We start from the raw sequence: 16,944 nt of genomic DNA, 5'->3' as shown, positions 1-16,944 counted from the left end.
TGGCGGCCTGGGGTAGGGGTCGGACCTGCAGAGTGGGGCGAGTAGGGGTCGCCGTGTTCCTGAGGGGGAGAGCCGGGGGTCGCCCGGAGTGGCGGCTCTTGTTGCAGTCTGGAGAGGGTAGCTTCAGGGAGGAGATCAGGGGTCGATGCTGTCCAGGGCCCGCCATGCGGGAGGAGTGGGACCACGCCACGAGGCCGGGTCCAACACATGTCCCCCCCAGCTGAAGGCAGGGAGAGTCACCCATCTTCTTGGGGGTTTTCCTCGCCGAGGCGGAAGAAGCGGGACAGGCCGTCGGCGTTGGCGTGGTCGTTGCCGGGGCGATGTTCCATAGTGAAGTCCATCCCTTGGAGGGAGATGGACCATCGCAGCAACTTTGGGTTCTCTCCTCGCATCTGCATTAGCCACCGCAAGATAGGTCACGGACCCTTGGCCGATCTGGCACTTGCTTGCTTTTATGGTCAGTCTGGCCCGTCTGAGGGCCCTCAGGACCTCCCAGAGGTGCTTGAGGTGCTCGGCACAGTGGAGGCTGTACACCGCAGTATCGTCCAGATAGGCGGCGCTGAACTCTTCTAGCCCTGCCAGTACCTTATTCACCAGCCTCTGGAAAGTTGCGGGGGCGTTCTTCATCCCGAAGGGCATCACCCTGAAGTGGTAGTGGCCATCGGGGGTTGAGAAGGCGGAGCGCTCTTGTACGCCCGGGGTGAGTCCAATCTGCCAGTAGCCGGAGGTTAGGTCGAAGGTGCTCAGGTAGCGGGCCGCCCCCAGGCGGTCGATCAGTTCATCGGCCTGGGGAATGGGGTGGGCATCGGTCCGGGTGACGGCGTTTAGCCCGCGGTAATCTACACAAAATCGCAGTTCAGGTGGGGGCGCCAGGGGCGGCGGCTTTTGGGACCAGGACGACGGGACTGGCCCATGGACTGTCAGAGGGTTCGACCACCCCCAGGGCCCGCATCTTGGAGACCTCCGATTGAATGCAGGTCCGAACTCGGTCGGGAACTCGGTAGGCCCGGTGTCGCACAGGCGGGCTGTCCCCGGTGTCAACATCGTGAACGCACCACTGGGTGACTCCGGGAGTGAGAGAAAATAAGTCTGTGAATTGCCCCAACAGCTTTTGGCAGTCCTGGCACTGTTCGGGGGTCAGGGCGGAGGAGAGGGTGACCCCCTCTACGGAGCCGTCTTTCTCGGAGGTGCTCAGGAGGTCCGGTAGGGGCTCGGAGTCGTCTTCGGCCCCGCCATCAGTAGCCATCAGCAGGCTAAGTTCCGTTCGGACAAAGTGAGGCTTGAGCCGGTTGGTGTGGAGGACCCTGAGGGGGTTCCTGGGGGACTCCATGTCCACCAGGTAGGTGATAGGGCTCTTGCGCTCCACCACTTTGAAGGGCCCCGTCCATTTGTCCTGGAGGGCACGGGGTTCGACCGGGGACATGACCCAGACCTGTTGGCCCGGCTCGAACTCAATGGAAGAGGCGTTCTGGTCATACCAGCGTTTCATCTCCTCTTGGCTGGCCTCGAGGTTGGCCTCGAGGTTGGCCTCGGCAAGTTCCCGGAACTTCCGAGTCTGGTTTTGGAGGGTCAGGAGGTACCGGTAGACGTCGGGGGGAGCATATCGGACTGTACCCTCCCAGCCTTCTTTGACCAGGCTGAGGGGACCCCGGACGGGGTGTCCGTACAATAGTTCGAAGGGGCTGAACCCCAGGGACTTCTGAGGGACCTCCCGATAGGCGAAGAGGAGGCAGGGCAGCAACACGTCCCATTGGCGTCGCAAGGGCTCTTCCAGGCCCATGATCATCCCCTTGAGTGTTCGATTGAAACGTTCCACCAGTACATTCCCTTGGGGGTGGTAGGGGGTCGTAAATTTGTACGTGACCCCGCACTGTTGCCACAGGGACTTCATGTATCGGGAAATGAAGTTCGTACCTCGGTCACTGACGACCTCTCGGGGGAAGCCCACCCGTGAGAAGATCCCCATCAGCGCCCGGCCCACCACGGGGGCCGTCACGGTCCGGAGAGGGATGGCTTCGGGATAGCGGGTGGCATGGTCCACCAGGACGAGAATAAAACGGTGACCTTGCAAGGTTCGGGGCTCCAGAGGCCCCACAATGTCGATCCCCACTCGCTCGAATGGGGTGTTGACGACTGGGAAGGGTTGGAGGGGGGCCTTGTACTTCCCTCCGCTCTTCCCGCTGGCTTGGCAGGTTGGGCAAGTCCGGCAGTGATTGTTCACATCATTTCTCATCTTTGGCCAGGAGAAATGGGTCACCAGGCGGCTGTACGTTTTGTCCTGCCCCAGGTGCCCGGCGAGGGGCACATCGTGGGCCAGGTTCAGGAGGAAGTCTCTGAATCGGAGGGGGACCACCAGCACCCGGCTGGTCCCTAGCTCAGCAATCTTCTGTTCGCTATAGAGGAGCTCGTTGTCCCAATAGACCCAGTGGGACCCCGATGGGTCTCCGGCGGCTTGCTGTCGGGTTCCCTCGAGGGAGGGACACGCTTTCTGTTCTTGACGGAACTGCTCTCGTGTGGGGCCACCTTCTTGGCGCCATTGGGCTAGTTCCGGGAGGTCGCCGAGCTCGGCGATTTCTTCACGGGTGAGCCCCAGTGGCCCGGCTCAGGGTCGGCGTCTTCGGGGACTGAGGGCGGTGGAGGCGCGGGCCACTCCGGTTCCTCGGTTGGGGTGGATTCAGTCAGGGCGGTGGCCCGGGCGGCCATGGATCGGGTGGTCGCACAGACCCACTCGGGAAGGCCTAGCATCCCCAGATGCACTCTCCACTCGGCGTGGGCCCAGGGGGAACTTTCCAGGTCGTTCCCGAGGAGACAGTCCACGGGGGCATCGTCCTGGACGGTCACCTTCAGCATGCCCGACACCCCCCCCACTCGAAGGGGATGCGGGCCATCTGGCACAGGCTCTCGGAGTTGTCCGCCGACCGTACTGGGCACAGCACATTGGCCAGGATCTGGTCGGGGGCCACCAAGTGGCAACGGACGGCCGTCACGCTGGCTCCGGTGTCGCGGAGGGCTTCGGCCCGGCGCCCATTAATGGTGACCCACTGGCGGTACTTCTGAGTGTTGCCCGGGATTGGGGCCCGGGGGATCATGTCTCTTTCGCCTAGGCATACCAGGGACATGGCGGCGGGCTCCCACTCGGTCTGGTCTTCGTCAAAGTCCTCTTCTTCGCCCCTTTCTTCTCCCAGGGCGGCAGCCGCGATCTGGCGGTTTGGAGGACCGGTGGTGCCGGGTCGTTGGTTCATTGGGCAGAGGGGGTCACTGGCATAGTGACCGGGCCGCTGGCATCTGTGGCAGGTAACGTTCGGGCGGGGCCCCGGTCGTGCTGTGGTATATAAATAAATAATACCGGATCTAGGTTTTACTAGGCATAGCAATAACAGATAGCTCAATAAATAAGAGTCAAGATTCGAGGTAGTAGGAGTTTTGCAGGTTTAATACAGCATAAGGACAGGAACAGGACAACCTGCATAGGAATAGGATGGCAGGGCCCAGCAGCTGCTGGGGCTGGATCTGGGATGAGCGCGCTCACATTTAATAATAATACATGCTCCAGTCTTAGAGTCCGTTAGCCTCTCCCCTCCTGACTCTTAGTTCATATCAACATGTTCTCTAAACATCAGATACTAGATACTGCTTAGGTACATGTCGCCCTGACTCTCCAGACTTCAGTCTCTGCTCCACCCACTGCTACGCCTATTGCAATGTAATGCTATGTGTTTGCGTTATGTATATATGACCGTGCACTGTTATTAAAGGGTCACCCTCCTTGTCCCGATTCTGCCCCCGGCAGCGCTGCCATCCTATTCCTGTGCAGGTGGTCCTGTTCCTGTCCTTTATGCTGTAATAAACCTGCAAACTCCTACTACCTCGAATCTTGACTCTTATTTATTGAGCTATCTGTTATTCATTTATGCATTCAAAAATAGGGTATTATTTATTTATTTACCACATAATGGCGCCCGAACAGGGACTTGCCCTTTCCCCACGCGCCGGTGAAGCCACGCCGGCCCCCTGACCCTCTGCAGCCGTGACGGAACCATACCGTGCACGTGCAGATATTTCTGCTCCAAGTATCCCTCAGGCCCACGGAGGAGACGGAGGAGGCGGTCCAGCATCCAGACGAGGCGGTGGAGGAACGCGGCGAGTCCCGACCAGAGCCCAAGCCGAGAGTCCAAGGTCCGAGGTATCCGGAGGCCCACCCGTAACAGAAGTCCGAAGTTCGTCCGTCCGACGTCGAAGCAGTCCAGTCCGGTCCGAGGCCTTCCGTTCTTGCTGCCCGGTGAGTACCGTTACTGGGGTAGTATCTAGACAGGGTCAATTTAATTGACTCTGGTCCGTGGGTTGGTGGTACACAAGCCCACAAACGAAGTGTCCACTTCGGTGGATGCGGGTCCTGACGTGTCTCTGTATGAGACCGGTAAGTTTCGTACTGTTTCAGCAGTGCATCTAGTTTCTGTTCCAGTCAGTTCTGTTCTCGAGAAAATTCATGTATTCTGTGTTCCGTATTCCAGGTAGTATTCTGTTCGAACTGTTATTTTAAATGTTCTTCATGTATTTTAATGTCGTGGTATGAATGGGGAATAAGTATCGTGTTCATTGTGTATTGTATTGTGTCTAGATTACAGTCCAGTCATGCCCTTGTTTTCTAAGTTACGTCAGTTAAAAACTAGAAAAGGTCTGCTGGAAGCAGCAGTTCCAGTTCCGCCTAGGGACAGTCCAGGTCATTTTATGTATCAGAAGCATGGCATAAGTGCCATATTATATCTAGATTTATGGGTAGAGTATACCAAACAGTTAGAAGAAAAGTATAGATGGCCCGTATCGGGTACATGGGATGCCGAGTGCATCATGCGAGTAGAAGAAGCATTATGGAAAAAGAAAGCCAGACAGTCACAGAAAGATGCCATCGAGTTATGGCGCAAAGAAGCTCATAAAAGAACCGAAAAAGAAATCAGAAAGTCAGAATTAAGTAGAGAATCCTTGGAACGAGCCCAAGAAAGGGAATTAATCGAGATTGGTGAACGAGTTAAAACCGAACAGTCAGACAGACAGAGGCATGCTCTTATTAAGGGTATGTATCCTCTTCTTGCCGAGGGCCTGCCAAAAGCGACCCCGGAGGCATCCAGTAACTTTCCGCCACCATTAGTTCCGACTAAGCTACGTCACAAACCGACCGCAGCTGATATTTTTATTTCGTCCTATTTGGACGACACAGTCCCAGAATATGCAAATCCTGTTCGCGCTCCGCCAGTCCCTGTAAATCAGGCACTTCCCGTTCCTCCAGACACCGGGGTACCCCTTGCAGTACCTGTTACGGTCCCCCCGGTCCAGCCCGCCATACCAGTTCAGCCCGCATTTCAATTTCCTGCCACACTAGTACGAAGAGGATCAGTCGACGATTCTAGTTTAGGGGCCGCAGGAGGAGGTACTCCTCAAACCCCGCCGCCACACAAGCGTTTAACGTCAGCCGAATTACATGCACAAGCGTCACAGCGTACGCCCAGACATCAGTCGGTAGCAGAAATAAGAAAAGCCCTTAATGAATGCGGCTATGATCCAGTCCCAGGAGAGGATAATATGGTTTTATATTCATTACGTGTAAGAAGGGTGGCCGAGTATTTAGTCACCCTACCGAATATGAAAGAAGATCTAGACAGAATATATCGTTTCATCCGTACAGGGGATGATCCAGAAAGCATTGGCGAAGTCATGTCTCAAAGAAAAGCTGAAGTCCAGCTCATGCTATTAAAGTTTCTGATTAATTGTCTAATACGAGAACAAGATTATCCGACCAAAGATCAAGCCGAAATGAGAACCCTGACAAAGTGGAGTGATAATATAGCCGAGGGTAAGCACAGAACTATCGGTGCTATAGAGAGTATATATAAGAAGATTCGTAAAGAAATAATAAGGATACACGAACAACGTAAAGCAGCACAAGTAAGCGAGAAAGAAAGTAACTCTGATACTGAAGAGGTAGACGACGAGAATCCCGACAGAATAGCGTATGTAGGAAAATCTAGATTTCCAGATCGCCATTTACGCCTAGAACACAAGTCTATTTTTCATCATCCAGCACCAGAACAAGGTTCTCTAGAACAAGTATTTCAAGCTACCGATCACATTCTGAAATCACGAATCGGTTACAGCGAGTTAAGTACCATGCATGAACAAGAACTAGTCCGATCAGCAGTCCGATGGATTACTGATTCTACCACTTTTCCAGACGAAATAGTGGCACAAATGTTTCTGAAAATGCCCCCAGCCGAGCAACGACTGGCGGGTATGTATATGATCCAGCACCTCATTACATTGTATGAGGGTCAACATTCTGATCCAGGTCCGTTACACGATGTCCTGAATGAGTTACTCCAGTATAAATGGAAAGGTTTAGGTACCGATTTAATTAGTGTCATTCTAGAAAAGCGTCACAAATATAGAACGTTTCTGAACCCGCATTTTGTTCATGTCTCACCCCCAGAAAGTAAACCATTTTACATGGACAGACAGAATCCGTTACGAGAAGTCCACCCAGTTAGAGGAACGGGTGGCGAACTAGAACGAGTGTTTGTTTACACTCCGATTACAAAGATGGAACTCCTAGAGATGAAAAAATTAATCCCCTGTCATGATAAAGATCCAGCAGGGTTCCATCGAGAATTAAAAGACATGCTCCGTAAGGGAGAATACACGTATCCAGATATAATTAAAATGTTAAAGGTTCTGTTGCCCGCAGGGGTGTATGAAAAGCTCAAGGAAAAAGAATGGGAGGTGGGAGAGAAAAAGATCGATTGGGCAGTTCTAGAAGCCGAAGATAAGGCACGAGTACCAGGTACCGGTCTTGGAGCGAAATGTAAAGAATTACCAGAATTATTAATACAAGTTTTACCTAGATTATTGACAACTAGAAAGGAAGACTGGGATGCAATCTCAGCCTGTAAACAGAAACAAGACGAAGATATTAGTGATTATTATTCCAGATTTGAGAAATGTTTTAGCATCAACAGTGGCCTCAAGACAAGTAGTGAGTCATACCCTCATCTTTTTGTTACTAAATTAGTCGAGAATTCAAGCCCACAAATTAAAAATCGAGTTTTGAAAGTCGAAAGTACCTGGCAAGCTAATACCCCGTCCCAGATGTTACAAATGCTCCAATACCACCAGAATAGAATCAGAGAAGAGCAAGAACACGAGAGAAAGCGTATGAAAGACACGAAAATGAAAGTACTAGTTGCACAATCTGTTCCTCAAGACAGTCAGAAGAGGGGTCCGAATCAAGCCAGTCATCCTGCAGCTCCCGTTAAAGGAAACTGCAATTATTGTAAACAGCCAGGTCATTTTATAAATGAGTGTGCAGTTCTGAAACATAACATAGCTACCGGTAAGACTAAAGAAAGACCACGTCCGCCTAGACAAGAACAAGTTCCACAGACTCCTCAGCCACAGAATGCACCACAGACAGTTACAGCACCTCAGCCTATCGCTGCAACACAGCATGTCACACAGCAGATGTACCAGTATGCACAGTCTGAGTATCCAGAGTATCAGCCATATTCATGAAACAGCCTAGAGAGGGAGGTAGGCTTGCCTCTCATCGAGATACCTGTAGATCAAGAAGGTCCCTATGTTCACAGTCAAGTATTAGGGAAAGACAGAAAGTTTCTGATCGATACAGGGGCAAGTAGGGCCACAATTAGCCACGCCGAAGTTCCAGGGGCTCCGCTCTCAGGCTCAAGAAATGTTTCCCTTGGATTTTCAGGAAAACCTATCGTAAATGAGATATCAAAGCCAGTTACTCTAGAAGTAGGTCCATTGTCCCGTACTACTGATCTGTTACTTACTAAGTCATGTCCAGAAAATCTGTTAGGCATTAAAACACTGAAAGAATTAGGTGCAGTTATATGCTGTTCCCCAGAGGGAATACGATTGTTCCTACGTGACTTCAAGGGTCACTATGTATTACGAGATTTTGATCCCAGATTGTCTAATGTTCCGCAGCATTTATGGGCGCAAGGTCCAACCGATGTAGGTTACATGCAAATCACACCCCATCGTGTGACTCTCAAGCCAGGTGTAGTGTTACCACGAATCAGACAGTACAGATTGCCACCTGAGGCTGTAGCAGCCTTATCCAAAATTATTGACGAGCTCATCGCTCAAGGAGTAGTTGTAGAAACTGACTCCAATGTATGCAATTCTCCGATCATTCCAGTCATGAAACGTACTGATCCGAATGCACCTCCAGTATATCGATTAGTGATTGATCTCCGAGAACTTAATAAATGTATTATTCCCCAGTATCCAGTTGTCCCAGATATCTCTTCCCTATTGACAGCCATTGATTCCGAAGCCACATTTTTCACTGTCATAGATCTCAAGAACGCGTTTTTCAGTGTTCCCATTCATCCAGACAGCCAGTTCCTTTTCGGATTCTGTTTAAATGGAAGGAGCTATATGTTCACACGAGCTCCTCAAGGTTTCACAGAAAGCCCTAGTATTTACAGTCAAGCACTCAAGAGACAACTAGACAACATTCACATGCCAACTGACACTGCCCTGCTCCAGTATGTCGATGATCTACTGGTCACAGCCCGTTCTGAATGTGCTTGCGAGCGAGCATCCCTTACAGTCTTGTATTTCCTAGCCGAGATGGGGCACAAGGTGTCCCCTTCGAAGCTTCAATTCTGTGTCCAGCAAGTGGTCTACTTAGGACACTTACTGTCCAAGAGGGGTAGGCAGTTGACACCAGACCGTATCCAGTTAATAGCGAGTCTTCCTCAGCCCAAGACCCAGAAGGAGGTACGTGCTTTTATCGGCCTCACTTCTTATTGCAGACAATGGATTCCTCAGTATGCATTTCTAGCTAAGCCACTGATACAGTTAACGACACAGGAGGCAGCCGTATCGACTGTCCTCCCTTGGACATCTGAACATACACTTAGTTTCAATGAGTTAAAGAAAGCCCTATGTCAAGCTCCAGTTCTAGCTACACCAAACTACAGTAAGCCTTTTACACTTTTCGTCACTGAACGCGAAGGTACAGCATTATCTGTTCTCACACAAGATCAAGCAGGACAATACAAGCCATGTGCTTATTTTTCGAGCACATTAGATCCTGTAGCCCAGGCTCTGCCTGCGTGCCTCAAGTCAGTTGCAGCCACAGCTCTAGCTATCAGACAAAGTGATTCCATAGTATTAGGACACTCCCTGACAGTACAAGTTCCACACTCCGTGGAAGTTCTTTTAAACCGAACACAGACTCAGCACTTGACAATTGCACGTTTAACAGGTTATGAATTGACACTGTTCCAGCCACACATAGAAATCAGACGCTGCAACGTTTTAAATCCTGCTACATTGTTACCATCAGTTACTTCGAATTCTGCCACACATGACTGTGTGGAAGTAGTTAACATTACGACCAAGCCAAGACAAGATCTGACAGATATTCCGTTACCAGACCCCGACCTGACACTTTATGTGGATGGTTCATGTATGAGAACAAGTGCAGGAGAACTAGTCGCCGCGTATGCAGTGACTACTGACACTGAAGTTATTGAAACACACCGTATTGACACCCTGTCCGCTCAAGCAGCAGAGCTAGTTGCTCTGACACAAGCCTGCATACACGCCAAGAACTTGAAAGTTAACATTTACACAGATTCACGTTACGCATTTGGAGTTGTACACGACTTCGGAGTGCTCTGGCAAGAGAGAGGTTTCATGACTTCTCATGGAACCAAGATTCAGCATGGTCTCCTTATTCAAGCTCTGTTAGATGCAATACATTTACCCGACATCCATTGCTATCATGAAGTGCAAAGCACATACGAAAGTTACTGACACCATTTCCCAAGGTAATGATCTAGCAGATCGCACAGCCAAGTTTACAGCACAGACTCCAGACATTCCAGTTAATCCGACACAGACACACACTCCAGATCCGACTACATGCATGACAGTTAAGGACCCTACACAAGATGTCATAGACATACAGTTACATGCTACTCCTGAAGAAATCAAGAAATGGTCCGAACAAGGAGGGGTCCAGACAGATCAAGGATGGTTAACGAAGGGTAGAGCCACATGGTTTCTCCCCGACTCTATGGTTCAAGTCATTATTAATACCGCACATAGTCCAGCACATTTAGGAGAAAAAGCTATGTTAGACAGTATCCAGAACATTTGGTTCAACAAGCATTTACGAGCTGCAGCCAGACAGAAAGTCCGTACCTGTATGATATGTTGCCAGTTCAATCCAGGTAAAAGTGTCCCGGTGGAACAAGCTGGTTCGTGAGTTCTTCCCCCGTTATGGACTCCCTAGAGTCGTATATTCTGATAACGGCCAGCCATTCTCCTCAGAGTTAATGAAGCATGTTTCCCTTTTGTTAGGGTACCAGTGGAAGTTCCATTGTGTACGCCATCCTGAAGCAGCCGGTCTCGTAGAGAGACATAACCAGACTTTGAAAATCCGTATCGCAAAAGTTTGTCAAGAGAAAGGTGTAGACTGGCTAGTAGCTCTGCCAGTTGCTTTGTTCTATATGCGCATGGTCGCACATTCCAGATCAGGTCTGTCCCCGTATGAGGTCGTTTTCGGCCGCCCCCCTAACATGTGGGGTACTCCTAGACCCCGAAGTATTACCGATGTTTCAAGTAATATGCTGACAGATTACCTAGCTTCCTTGATGTCTGCCCTCAACTCTTGTCGTTCACAGGTTGCCGCCGCATTTCCAGACAATACCGAGGTGGCACCGCATGAAATCGTTCCAGGATCCATGGTTCTTGTCCGCAATTTTGACCGCTCAAGTCCGTTGGAGCCACGCTGGAAGGAGCCCCGACAGGTCCTCCTCGCCACCCGTACAGCCGTGAAGTTGGAGGGTCGCAAAGGCTGGGTGCACCTTTCGCACGTAAAGAAATTTTATGGACTGAAACCCGTCTCAAAGAACATTTCCCAGGATTTGAAGGATTGCCAAAGTACCATTCTCAAGGACTGTCCCGCAAAGAACAATGATACTGCACCCTCCCCGTTAGAGAAAACACCGCAACAGGAGTATAAGTTGAAACTCCGGTCTAGTAAAATAAGTCAGCCAGTTTGATTGTCTAAGTCCTCCCCTAGGTGAAACGGTTAGACTGTTTCTGACATGTATAAAATAGACCCCCATAGTGAGAGAGTTAGTCAAAACTCAATTCGATGTATCGTTTTTCTATGTTTCATATTATTTCTCAGTATTATGATTTCCTGCACCAGTTATGCATTTTACCTGTATTTCCCAGTTTCTCATGTAAATAAGTCTTCCAATGCTACAGTAGAGCACACGTTTAGTGATCTACCTCCTCATGAACTCTCTTACCGCCTCGCTATGCGTAATAACTCTTTCATCCGCATGTTACATTATTCACACCAGACCAGCAATGCCACTAATTGTTGGGTATGTGGTCGACTCCCCCCTTTCCAGACACCGAAGGGAGTTCTGCCACTCTTTCCTTATCCCTTTTCACATAATGGTTCGTGTGGAGCATGGTCCACGTTAACGTCATCCTCAACAGATATGTCTTTTCTTAACAGTATATGTTTTCCAGACAAGCAAGGTCTTCCCCACAGAACAGGGTTAGATCTAGAAAATGAAGTGTACAATTTAGGTAATTATTCTTCGAATTTCATGGTCCTGAATGTTCAATCTGATACTACTCCAGACTTACCTGCTATTTCAGTACTACCAGTCAAAGGCGAATTATGTGTCCGAAATAATGGTTCTACACACGTAGGACATAGCGATTGTACTACTATTGTCAAGTATAGTGACAGTGGGAAATCTATTTTCAAAGCTTCACGTCATTCTTATTTTATTTGTGGTCAAACTGCATATGTTCGTCTGCCCCTCGATTGGGAGGGAACCTGTTACATTGCCTTCCTACTGACACCAGTTTTCCTAGCCCCATCTGATTATCATAGAAACACACATCTAGTACACATTAGACATAGAAGGGAGTCCCCCATTGTCGATTATACTGAAACTGCCTTAGAACAGTATACAGATTTCAACAGAGGTTTCTTTTTCTTTATAGGACCTATCCAGAATAGTAAGCTAATCCGTAGGTTAACCAGAACCCTTGAAGCTGTAGTCAATGAGACTGCCTCTGCTCTAGGTAACTTAACCGAAGAGCAATCTGCTATGAGATTTGTCGTTTTACAGAATCGTCTCGTCCTTGACGTCATACTGGCCGATAGGGGCGGGGCCTGTAGAGTCATCGGATCTAGTTGCTGCATTTTCATTCCAAATAACGCGCCGTCTGTTTATTCAGCTATAACCAGACTCCATAAAATTGCCCATCTGTTACACCAAGATCCAGGCACCTGGACATGGTCCGGTTGGTTCTGGAATATAATTTCCGCTTGGGGATGGAAAGTCTTGTCCTTTCTAGGTATTGCAGTAGCGATCATATTCAGCTGCTGCCTCTGTATACAATGTGGCCCTGCGATTTGCGGCATTTGTGCTACATCATGTATTCCTAGTCCCAAGCCCCGTTCTAGATCCCGTTCCAGGATAATTCGAGACGAGCAAATGATACTGTATGAAATGATAGATGGTATCATGAATATTGATGTTTCCTGATGGAAACGTAGTGACAAGGAGGGAATGTGGAAAAGTAAATTTTGCCATGTTCTGTGTCCCTACGCGTCCTCCATCATATGTTATGTGAGCATGATTGAATATGCATATGCATTCCCTATGTTCGATTAATGACGCAATGACAGTTGTGTCCATCTCTAGTATGCCAGTTTCCAGTTCTCGTGAATACTACGAATATCAGGCCTATGTAAAGTTACGTTGCCACGTTTCTCAGTGTGCACGTTATTCCATTGTAAAGTCCCCGTTTCTAGGCCTCAGAAGGGCCTGGACACCAGATTCAGCTCCTGTCTCCTGTCTCCTGAAGCCTCGCTGAGGAGCGATACAGCCCCCACCTGTATCCTCGACCCTTCACTTACTTCCTGCCTCGCAGTGCCCGGTTCAGCCTGGCTCTGCCTCTGAGTCTGCCAAGAGTATGTTATGATTCCAGTTATCAGTTCAGTCCTCCTTCTCTGCATTCCTAAAGCTACTGAACTGCATCAATAGTTTCCGTCATTGTCTAGCCTTTACGTCTCCATGTAAGAGAAATACTGCATTTAATGGTCATTTAATATTCTTCATCACGCACTACATATAGAATAATGCATGCTCCAGTCTTAGAGTCCGTTAGCCTCTCCCCTCCTGACTCTTAGTTCATATCAACATGTTCTCTAAACATCAGATACTAGATACTGCTTAGGTACATGTCGCCCTGACTCTCCAGACTTCAGTCTCTGCTCCACCCACTGCTACGCCTATTGCAATGTAATGCTATGTGTTTGCGTTATGTATATATGACCGTGCACTGTTATTAAAGGGTCACCCTCCTTGTCCCGATTCTGCCCCCGGCAGCGCTGCCATCCTATTCCTGTGCAGGCGGTCCTGTTCCTGTCCTTTATGCTGTAATAAACCTGCAAACTCCTACTACCTCGAATCTTGACTCTTATTTATTGAGCTATCTGTTATTCATTTATGCATTCAAAAATAGGGTATTATTTATTTATTTACCACAGTGCTGGGGGAGGCCCTCTTCTGGCCAGGGATGGTGAAGTGTGGGTCGGGGGCGGCCCCCGGGGTGGACTCCGGGGCGGCACTGCGGGGAGTCTCTGTTCCTATTCTGGCCTCCGCCTCGCTGGTGGAGGGACCCCTGGGGGTTTCGGCCGTAATCTCCCATCGAGTTCCGGGGGACCCGGGTGCTCACCCATCGATCGGCCTCGACGGCGAGTTTACGTGGCTCGGTCAGCTTGCTGTCGAGGAGATGCTGTCTGAGTTCGACAAAACAGTTGTTGGAGAGGTGCTCCCATACAATGAGGTTGAACAGCTGTTCGTAGGTGGTGACCTGGCTGCCTTTGATCCACCCCTCTAGGGCTCTGCTATAGAAGTTTACGTACTCCACCCATGTAGTACCAGGGATTTTCTTACAGTCTCGGAATCGCTGCCGGTACATCTCGGGGGTGAGTCCATAGCGAGTAAGTAGGGTGTCTTTCATATGTTCGTAAGAGGTCATCTCGGCGTCTCGGAGATCTAGCAGGGTGTCTCTCCCTTCGCTGACGAACTTCCCCCATAAGCCGGCACCCCAGTCTTTTTGGGGTATTTGATGGGAGGTCATGGCTACCTCGTAGGCCTTAAACCATTGTTGGATGTCGTCGTTTTTATAGTATTCTTTGACGACATCTTTGGGGATGTGGACCTTCGGGTCCGCCGGAGGAGGTGGGCTTCTGTTCCCGGAGGCTCTGGCCTCACCATGAGTGGCCTTAATCTCAAGTTCTTTTAAGCCACGCTCGTGCTCGAACGTGAGCTTCTTCTCCTCTAAGTCCCTCTGCCTTTGTTTCTCCTCCAGGTCTCCTTGCAGCCGTAGTTGCTCTAACTGTAGTTCTCCGTCCAGACGGAATCGGGCGAGCTCCAATTCGTGGAGCCGGCTCCTTTCTCGCTCTCGGGTCGTATTTGTGGGAGAGGCCCGTGCCTACGTTTGCATTTCTTTCCTCCGCTGGGGTTGCGAGGGTTTTTCGGGTGCATGTGTGGGACCGTGTTATTTTCGATGTGGGGTGGCGTCGCTCCTGCCTCCACCCATGTTTGTAGGGCCTGCTGGAAATCGTCCTTGGTGCTTAATCCGGTGGTAGCGATGCCCAGGTCTTTACAGAATTGTTTCAATTCTTTGTGGGTATATTCTCCCAATCGTTCCTTCTGGAACTCCGTGGTCGGTCTGGTTTCTTTGGTAGTCATGGTTGTGGTGCGTTTCTGTCAGTAGTGGGTGAGTTACTCTCTGTACAATTTGCGTCGGCTCGGATCGCACCTCCTGCCACCAATGTTAGAAAGGCGACCCCCGGGGAGGCAGAAGATGTCTGACTGACCACCCCGAGACCCACCTCTCCTTCTGGAGTTGGCCGAGCGCCGTCGAGAAGCCCCCTTGGCGAGGCTCCTCTCCTAGAATCGTAACAGTCGAGCAATACCACCACTACAAAGGGACACCACACAAGAGGTTAGATTCTTAGAGTCTTTATCAGCATTAAAGGTAGGTTCTCTCAGGAATATATACAAACGGATCGAGGGACCTTTAATGTCTCGGTACTGCGGGAAGGGGGTAGCGGGACAGTCTTAGTACCAGCCTGGCACGGGGATACCCGGCGCACAGCTCTCAATCCTCGAGCTGGGGGGTTCCGCAAGGTCGAGCCGCGACAGCGTCAGCAGGGCTCCGAGGATGGTTCAGTGAGGTCGGGCCGCGACAGCGTCAGCAGGGCTCCGAGGATGGTTCAGCAAGGTCGGCCCGCGAAAGCGTCAGCAGGGCTCCGAGGATGGTTCAGCGAGGTCGGGCCGCGACAGCGTCAGCAGGGCTCCGATGATGGTTCAGCTAGGTCGGGCCGCGACAGCGTCAGCAGGGCTCCGAGGATGGTTCAGCGAGGTTGGGCTGCGACAGCGTCAGCAGGGCTCCGAGGATGGTTCAGCGAGGTCGGGCCGCGACAGCGTCAGCAGGGCTCCGATGTTCCAGGGTTCAAAGTAGCGAGTTCTTCTCAGGATCAGCCACGATTCAATCAGCAGGGCTCTCGACTCCAAGATACAACTGCCGACCCATTCCAGAGCTGCCCCAGATATAGGTCTGGAGTCCTTTGATGTCCGGACCCTCGCGCCTGGGGGTCAGAGGGGCCGGGATGAGAGTGTCCAGACACCCAGCAGGGGGGTGGAGCCAGCGCCCAGGGAGGCCGGAGGGCGATCGAAACCAGGCGTCCGGGGACGGCTGGAGGGCCATCGAAACTTCCCTCCTCCTTGATCTGTCAAGTGGCCGCTTTACCACCTGGTCGGATCTTGGTGCCTCGATGTCGGGGCTTCTCTGGGGCTGCGGCCGAGGTCGGGCCGAGGCCACGTGGCCCAGACGTGGAGGGGCCAAGATGGAGTTGGGGCCGGAGATGGCAGCCCGGGGTAGGGGTCGGACCCGCAGAGTGGGGCGCGTAGGGGTCGCCGTGTTCCTGAGGGGGAGAGCCGGGGGTCGCCCGGAGTGGCGGCTCTCGTTGAAGTCTGGAGAGGGTAGCTTCAGGGAGGAGATATGGGGTCGATGCTGTCCAGGGCCCGCCATGCGGGAGGAGTGGGACCACGCCACGAGGCCGGGTCCAACAATCATATACCAGGCCAACTTCTCACAGTTAGTTCCTCAGAGGAGGATCACCTGGTCCCTCAGGGAAGTGCTTCAAGCCCCACAACATACATTCATTCAGACAAAAAACCACTATGCAATCCCATGGGGGAAAACTAAGTATAAGGATGCAGGTAGGTAAATGGTTTGGTAGTTCAGTCTCGGGTTGGTAGCACTTACACACGGCGGGGTCAGGCAGGTCACAAGAGTGCAGCCTCAGCGGCACAGGGGCGGCCAGGTGCTGAGTTCAAAGGAGAGGTTGGACCCAATGTAGTGCTATGGAGACGAGGGCGCTTGGAAGAGCACCGGTCACAGATAGGTAGCTGCGGTTGCTGGGTCAGGGTCCAGGGATCAATGGTAAGCACAATCAGGGCCACAAGTAGGGACTCAAAAGAGCACCACAAGTAGGCAACCAAAAGAGCACCTCTAGCAGTAGGCTGCAAAGTAGGCGTTGGGCTCTCAATGTAAACCAATGGAGGACTTAGAATGGGAAGAAATACTGCAGGCTTGTACCAGGAGGCTGGACAAAGGTGACCAACGACTGGACAGGTAAGTTGGAGACAGTGAAGCACCGCCAGCTGGGCTCCCTAAAGTCTGGGGCAGAGGATGCAGGGATGCCTTTTGGTCTCAAATTTCCTTAGCTGGATCCAGTCGCGGTCGGAGGGACACTTCAGACAGAGGCTACAGGCATCAATTAGGGGTCTTGGAGAG

Source organism: Lissotriton helveticus, chromosome 1_1, assembly GCF_964261635.1.
Source record: "Lissotriton helveticus chromosome 1_1, aLisHel1.1, whole genome shotgun sequence".
NCBI lineage: Eukaryota > Metazoa > Chordata > Amphibia > Caudata > Salamandridae > Lissotriton > Lissotriton helveticus.
Note: the sequence above shows the minus strand (reverse complement) of the source record.